Source organism: Rhodamnia argentea, chromosome 4 (genome assembly GCF_020921035.1).
Source record: "Rhodamnia argentea isolate NSW1041297 chromosome 4, ASM2092103v1, whole genome shotgun sequence".
In the NCBI taxonomy this organism is placed as follows: domain Eukaryota; kingdom Viridiplantae; phylum Streptophyta; class Magnoliopsida; order Myrtales; family Myrtaceae; genus Rhodamnia; species Rhodamnia argentea.
In genome coordinates this window covers 12,716,998-12,725,790 of record NC_063153.1, presented here as the reverse complement: position 1 = coordinate 12,725,790, position 8,793 = coordinate 12,716,998, and positions in this window count along the sequence as shown.

Here is an 8,793-nt window from a genome sequence, read left to right as displayed (position 1 = left end):
AGTGGTTCCTAATGATACTCGTCCGATTCTCGATTCCAATTTCCTGGAATTGATAAATACCGAATCGGTGATACATAATATTTATAATTCTATAATTTTTTCAAAAACAATGAAAAATCCTAAATCCCTAGTCTGACACTTGCTCATCTTGTCTCAAACTCCCACTTTCATATCGGTCTCTATTTTCTTTCGTCTCAAACCCTCGGTGTCTCAATCTCACCTCGGTCTTTTCGTCTCGTCTCCATCTTCATTTCTTGACTCTCACCAACTCACGGCTACGCCTATAGCTGCCTCTATCGCTTACGATTGCTCCATTTGCTATAAGTTCAAATCCCTAATCTTCAATCTACTCACCAAATCTCTAATTTTCAATCTTCATTTGGTTAAACAAGCTTGGTGGGACAAGTTCTATGGACCCACCCGCAAACCGAACTGGGACCATGCTCACCCCTATGCTACCCGACTCATATTCCTAACAAATTTCACATTTAATATAATTTAGGAAAATCCATAGCCAAAATGAGGTAATTGAGTGCGAGAGAGAACAAAGAGAGAGTCACAAAGGTGGGTTGGGTCTAAGTAAGTTATAAACATATTTACGACACATTCAACACTCATATTATGTTTTCAACCAAAAAAAAAAAAATACTCATATTATATTTAAAAATATTTATGACCCGGATATGGGTGAGGACACCGCAATCACGGCGAGGTTGAGGAGACCTTCGCTGGCCGGGAGAACAGTAAGAAAAAACAAAGGAGAAAAAGTTCATAAAAATTACAAAAAACAATAATATACTATAAAAATTATCCAAATCAACATAGATCGTACCACGTAAAACGATCGTCATCCACGTCGGTGATTTTTTGGCTAATACGACTCAATTGGCAATAAGTAAAAAGATTTAGAACTGAATTGACAAAATTAAAAAATTTAGGACTGTATTGACAAATGTACAATAAGTTAGGACTTTGGACAATATTCCCCCCATTTATTGTAATGCAAATCTAAAGATTAATACCAACACATATGCGACCCAACTCATATTCATATAAACTTCATATTTAATACAATGTACATGTTCACTAGAAATGTTAAAACTTGTTACCAAAGTGAAATTGAGCTCTAAAACTTTTAAAAAGTACAATCAAGTCCTAAAATTTAACAAATTGGTACAATCGAGTCCTTCCATTAACTTCGTCCAATTCGGTTAATGAAAAATACTTAGCGCCGACGTAGCCGAAACAATAACGATAAGTCCAAAACAATGTCATTTTGGTCCAAATTTATTTTTTCAATTTAAATAAAATAAAATAAATTTTTTAGAAAAAGGGAAAAACTAGCAAAACCAAAGAAAGGCCCCGCTGGCCCTCACTGCTGCCGTCCCCCACCATCACTGGAAGGACCGGTTTCTAGTGATGGTGTACTAAGGGTTGGCCGGGATTACCGTCAACCCCGGCCAATGGCAAGCGAGGGCTTGTAGGCCCTTGCCCAGCCCCTCCCCAACTAGCGGTGGCCCTTGGCTAGGTTTGGGCGATGGCTAGCGACCCTTGCCTACCATCGGGCGGGGTAGCCGGCCGCCGAGGCCCAACCGATCCTCGCCTCACCATTGCCAACCCTTTCGACTTTGGCGGCAAGGGCTAGTAAGAGCCTTCACTAGTTTTACCTTTTTTATTTAATTAATTTAATTAATATTTATATTAAAAATCAAATCTGGACCAAAAGATGCCGATTTGGACTTATTGTTCTTATTTCGGCTATGTCAGCGCCAAGTAAGAGAAAGAAAAAAAAATGCAATATTGGCATTTTCCATTAGTTGAATAGGACGGAGTTAACGGATTGCACAGATTTGTCAAGTTTTAGGACTTGTTTGTGCTTTTTGAAAGTTTTAGGACTTAATTGCACTTTCATAACAAGTTTTAAAATTTCTAATGAACATATCCCTTAATACATTTTAGGAAAACTCATAACCAAACTAAGATGAGTGAACGCGTGATTGGTTGAGGGTGAGATGACATAAAGAGAGAGTCATAAAGGTGCATTGGGTCTAAATAAGTCAGTAAACTCATTTCGGCACATTTAGCATCCACATTATGTTTAAACCTATTTATGACCGAAATATGGATGAGGCCATTGCGGTGAGGGCGAGGTCAAGCAAGGGCAAGGCGACCTTTGCTGTTTGACCTTGCCTAGAGGCCAGCGAGGGCCAGGCAACCCTTATTGGCCGTGAGAATAGTAAAGAAAAAACAAAGGAGGAAAGGAGAAACATTAATAAAATTTTCAAAATAAATACATAAAAGATTATTAAAAATTATCCACATCAACGTCGATCATGCGACATAGGATGATGTTCACGTCATCGATTTCCCGGCTAATAGGACTCAATTGGCAAATATGAAAAATTTTAAGACCGTATTGACAAAATTAAAAGGCTTAGGACAGAATAGGCAAAAAGTACAATAGGTTTTGGACTTTTTGGACAATATTCCTCATTTATTTATTGCAATGCAAATCTAGCGACTAATGCCAACACATATGCGACCCACTCATTTTCCTAAAAACTTTCATATTTAATACAACTTAGGAAAACCCATATCCAAATTGAGGTGAGTGAGTGTGAGATCGAGAGAGCAAAAGCACACGAAGAGAGAGTTATAAAGGTGAGTTAGGTCTAACTAAGCTATGAACCCATTTATAATAGGTATAACATTCATAATAGGTTTAAACCTATTTATAACCCATATATGGGTGAGGCCATCGCGGTCGCGAGGCAACCCTCGTTGATTGCGAGCACCGTAAAGAAAAAACAATGGAAAAAGGATGACAGGAGAAAAAATTAATAATAATTTCAAAAAAAATATTAACATATTATTAAAAATTATTCACATCAACGACGGCTGTACCACGTAGGACGGTCGGCATCGACGTCGATAAATTTTTGGCTAATAGGACTCAATTAGTAACATGTGAAACGGTTTAAGACTGAATTGATAAAATTAAAAGGTTTATGACTGAATTGACAAAAATACAATATGTTTAGGACTTTTTGGATAATATTTCTCCTATTTATTGCAATGCAATTCTAGTGACTAACGCCAACGCATATGTGACCCGACTCATATTCCTAAAAACTTTCATATTTAATACAATTGAGGACAATCCATCGAGATCGAGTGACGGCGAGAGGACACAAAGAAATAGTCACTGGTTGGGCTTGAGTAAGTTATAAACCATTTATGACACATTTAACGTTCGTATTAGTTTTAAACCCATTTATGACCCGGATATGGGCGATGCCATCGCAGCCATCAGCCAGGGCGAGGCAACCCTCGCCCGGCGGCTCGGCCAGCAAGGACCCAGTGGCCACAAGAACAGTAAAGAAAAAACAAAGGAAAAAAAAGAGAGAAAAAATTAATAAAATATTTAATAAAATATAATTAAAAATTATCCATGTTAACGTCGATCGTACCACATAGGATGATCGACATCCACGTAAATGATTTTCCGGCTAATGCGACTCAATTGACAACAAGTAAAATGGTTTAGGACTGAATTGACAAAAGTAAAAGATTTATGAATGAATTGACAAAAGTGCAATAGGTTTAAAAATTTTTGGACAATATTCATCTATTTATTGCAATGCAAATCTAGTGACTCGGACCAATCCATATATGATCCAACTCATATTCCTAAAAACTTTCATATTTAATACAACTTAGGAAAACTCATACCCAAATTGAGGTAAGTAAGGGCGAGAGAGAACGAAGTGGAAGTTATTGAGTTGGGTTGGATCCGAATAAGTTGTAAACCTATTTGTAATCCATTGAACACTCATAATATGTTTAAACCCATTTAGTGAATATAATTAACCCATATAACAACTCAATCCATCACATATTGATTAAAAAATGGATTTTGAACCCATATCTAGACATGTGAGACTTCATGTGGTGTGGAATATCTATCCGGGTTTATGTACGAGTCGTGTTTGGGTTTCCCTATCTCGCTGTAATGCCAAATCAGGTAAAAAAAAATAAAAGATGAAGATGGTCCATTGACACAACTTGGGGACATTAAGCACGAGTATCGCAAGTGTTGAAACATGTCTAATCATATCGTGGTCGAAAAATGACGCATCAACACGTTTAACTTAAACATGCCTAGTCGCATCTGTTCGGATTTAAATAGACAAATCCTTATAGGATCACCGATATTGTTGTTTTTGATTGGAGAATTGACGGGAAAGCAAATGTTTTCGTCTTCTTTTACAGTAGTGCAATTTTGTTTTGCTGATTAAGAATTGCATTATGTTTCTGATCAGATCAGGTGTTACTATTCGAGGGAGAGAGAGAGAGAGAGAGAGCAGCCCAAGCCCAGTTTTTTCATGCATACAAAGAGGAGGACATCTTTAGGCCCATAAAAGCAACTTCCCACGAACTCATTTCTGAATTTGAACCATACTTGGCATTCCTTTCAGTGATCACATTGCAGCCTTGAAATCATCAAGATCTTGCATATGGCCTTACCCTATCGCTAATGTGTTGGCAGATCCAACAGCACTCATTAAAAAAAAAAAATTCGGACTTGTTGTTTCATTTAATCTTATCAGCGCAAAAGTTCGTTTACGTGTAGGGGCACTAATTGATCGTCACGTGCGCAAATAGGTTCGATTTCAGGCACTTTAAGAAACTCTCGAATGGACCCAAGCTATATGGATCTCACGTGATCAACAACTATGATAGATCCGGTCCAAGCCCGAAAAAAATAAAAAAAGAAAATTGCCCACTCACTTCATGCTTCTCTGTCAACACTCAGTTCAAGGGGAGAATTTTCCTAGAAATGGAAAATTTCCGAGTTGTTTCCTCGGAGACTGATTAGTCCTCTTCAGAGAAATGGGTCGAACCCTCTGAAGAACCAGGACAGCAGGCAGACACTGTCAAAAAGGTCACCTTTGTTTCCAAGTTCGGAAACAGGTCGCCTTCTTCTGGAAGCAATTTTACTCATACCTACGTGTCAAACACCTTGCAAATTTAAAGACTCCAGCTTTTGTTTTTTTTTTTGGCTAAGTATAGGTTGTTTAGTGCCCGTTTATTTCGCAGAAAATAAATGATTTAAAAAATATTTCCTAAAAATGAATGAATTTTTCATCAGAATTTCCCTCGTTGCGCTAAATATAAATTAATCATAATTGATTGAATCGGGTAGGTTTATTCTATTTAGCATTCTCTTGTCTATTTTCAGAGCACCTCATCACTACACGAATCATTTTACCGGCTCGAATGAGTGAGCACGTAGGAGCTCCTTCGTGATTGATGCCTCGACTCGTTAGGTTACGCGATTTAATCATCATCGACCTAGGATTCACCTACTCTTTCAATGAGTTTCGGTGTTGGTCCAGTCTAACCAAGTCTCATTTGATATCCCATCTCGGTCATTCCCAAGACAAAACATTCACATTCAATCAGAATCTGTACACATTATTATTTGACTCCCACTCAATCTAGGGTTTTGTGGTCCTTTTAATGAAAAGTTTGACATTTCATCCTACTTCAATCATGATGAACGTGTTGGTCAAGCAGATCTTCCAAGTTTGTGTTCTCTGTCGAAAATCTGACACGAAGCTCAACTAATTCGTGCTATATTCTTGTATTCATAGAGGGGTTTCACTTACTTGTCATAGGGTGCGTAGACTTGGAAAATTTTTATTAAATCTCCCAAATGAAGGTGTGTTGTAGCTTCGTGGTAGCATCCGAACTGTCGCATTTGGTCAACTCTACAGATAAGCTTTTGCAGCTAACGTCACGAATTTTATGCCTGCATTTTTTTTTTACCTTCGAGCATCCATTCTTGGACAGAAAACGAGGAAAGGGTGATGGATGATCATTTCTCGACGCGATGTTCTTATTGGGGACTTGAAAACTAAAGATAACCCATTAAAAGTAAACGTCACCATCGCCATTATTGAAGGACACAGGCAAAGTTGGTAGCTGGAAATCCGCAGTAGACCAGTACACGGTGTATCTTCGCAGAAAAGAACCGAGTCCAAGGCTGGCGGTTGGTAATAGAAAAGACCAGAGGAAAAGGAAGAGACCGACTGGCGTCACAGCTGAGATAGGTTAGGAGTGAGGACTTTCAAGGCCAGAGAGACGTGCGGCACAACGATTTTAGGAGATCTCGTGCTCCAAAAAGAGTGCCTCTTTGCCCTGAACCTGCGTCTGGTTTTTCTTGGATGCTTCCCATTTTCATACTTTGGTCTGTTGAAGAGGTGTGCAGTGTACTTTTCCATACGTTCCCATGAATTGATCATGGAAATGTTGCATCTGGATTTCTGAAATCTTAAGGTGGATTAACAACGCGTGGTTTCGAGTAAAACAAGGGTCTGTAGGGGGGTTTTGCTAGTTTGAGAGAGAGAGAGAGAGAGAGAGAGAGAGAGTTGAGTTGACTAAATGAAATCATGGAAAGTACCAATTTAGTTAATTTTAACCAAACGAGGTTCAAAAGTTTCACAGAGGTTTCATTGGCAACCTAATGGACTTAACAACCTATTACAATTAACGAAATACCGAGGGCACCAGTGTTGAAGGTATGGTTCATACTCCCTATCGATAGGAAAGTATATGATTCATGCTCTTTTTTGCTTGTAATTGAGTCTATAATTTATCATTAATAGTTTGGGCTTGTGTCCATAAATAGCTACCGTTATATATTCTCTTTTCCGTCCATAATTGAATGATGCAACGAGAAATGCGAGGCGCTAATTATAATGGAATCATCTATCGGATGTAATCCTAGTTAAAAGATGAAATATGATAAAAATATCGTGTCTTGATTTTATCTTTCTCGCTACGCTTTACTTCGTTGTGATTGTGCACCGAATCTTAATAACAAGCACAGGAACTCGACAAAAGTAACTTTTGGATGGGCGTGTTTTCGTCCAATGAATCATGATTTTGATTAGAGGGTCATAAAGATCAAAGACCACCGATATTTATATTCAGTTAAATTTGCATGTAAATAATGTCCATAACTTGTTTTTTCAATTACGTTAAATTCGCATCGGATATATATGATTGGAGGAAGTTTTCCCTAACTAGGAATAAGAGAAAATATATCACTTTTTCCAATTACATTTACTCACTGCTAAAAATGTTGTCAAATAAAGTTCAGGACGATTAATTACGTGAGCACTCTTTAAAGATGGCTGCATAATATTAGCGATCCCGACATATTTAATACCATGTTTCATAGTAAATAATACAACAGATTTGCATTTGCACATGGACAGGTATGCAAAAGATTGTCCATCAATGCCAACTTGCTTTGTGAGGGATTTATTAATAAGGGAACTTATTTGCATATAAACTATATTTAAAATGTTTCTTGGGTAGTTGTTCTTAAGGCTTCCTACATCAATTTTTCAAATCTAAGTTTCCAAAGCTATTCAAGAACATCAATACGAGGTCTTCGAATACTGAACATGGGACAAACAAAAGTATTTTATGCAATGATTATGTCATTAATTATGCTATTGATGTCGAGAAGTGAGCCATTAAAAGAATCACATTTTTTATCCTCCCCCTCATGCATGATGGGGTATGGAGAAAAGATAAATGCAAATTGCGCTCCATCTAATCATTGCAACATTTCCCATTCACTAGTGATGGCATTTCCCAACCATGAGGAAGCCCTTAATTACTTCTTAATTAGCTAACACAATCCCATTCCCTGCTTCTACACAACGTGTTTCCTTTTTCCTTTTTAGATGTTAAAAACGAGATATTCATCACCTTAATCAATCTTAGGATATTCAAATATGAAACTAAGCTTTCACATAAGAACTTAAATTTTTAGAACGGTCAATAGCTATTCCACGAATGAAATATAACACCATAGTAGGAAGTCCTGAGTTTAAATATTTACCTCTTATTTGCGGCGGAATCACCAAAAAAAGTGTTAAACCTATTTTAATTGTGCCAATTAAATCATAATTTTTTTTTATCAATTGAGTCCAACTTTTGCATTTGTGGCGATTCAGTCCATCCGGCTAATTTTTAGCCGAAAATCATTGTCGTGGATGATTTGTATAATATTTTAATAATTTTTTTGATTTTTTTTCTTTATTTTTCTTTTCTTTTCTTTCTATAGAGGAAGAAGGAAAGGAAGAAAAAAGGAAAAAATAAATAAAAATTGAAAAATATTAAAATATTATTTAAAATCGTTGAAGGCAGCGTTGGCTGCACCAAGTCAACGATTTTCGGCCGAATGGAGTAAATAGGCATAAATGCAAAAGGTTCAAGAGTCAATTGACAAAAAATTGTTTAACTGAATTAACACAATTGCAATAGGTTTAAGATTTTTTTGGTAAATTTCCCTCTAATTTGCCTCTATATGTATGTGCATACATACGTACGTATGTACGTCGTCGTGTTTGTATGTATGTGTATCCATACTTTAATGTTGGGCATCATGCAGAGTATTTGTACATTTATAAAATTAAACAAAGTTCATATCTAAAAGCTTAAATTTTTAGGATAGTTGATAGCGGTCCCGCTTTTTCCAATTGGAAACCAATACACAAAGCGGTCGATCTCATGTGTTGTTGTTATCAATTATCATTATTAATCCATTTCTTTAACTCAAGAGTGTAAGGTTGTGTGTAAGTGTTTCATTTAGATGTATGGGGTTGCCAACATCCGACTACAATAAATGAGGATATATATATGTGAATACCGGTGAAGACACAAGACTATCGGACTGAAGTTCACGCAAAACACGTATGATTATAGAGCCAA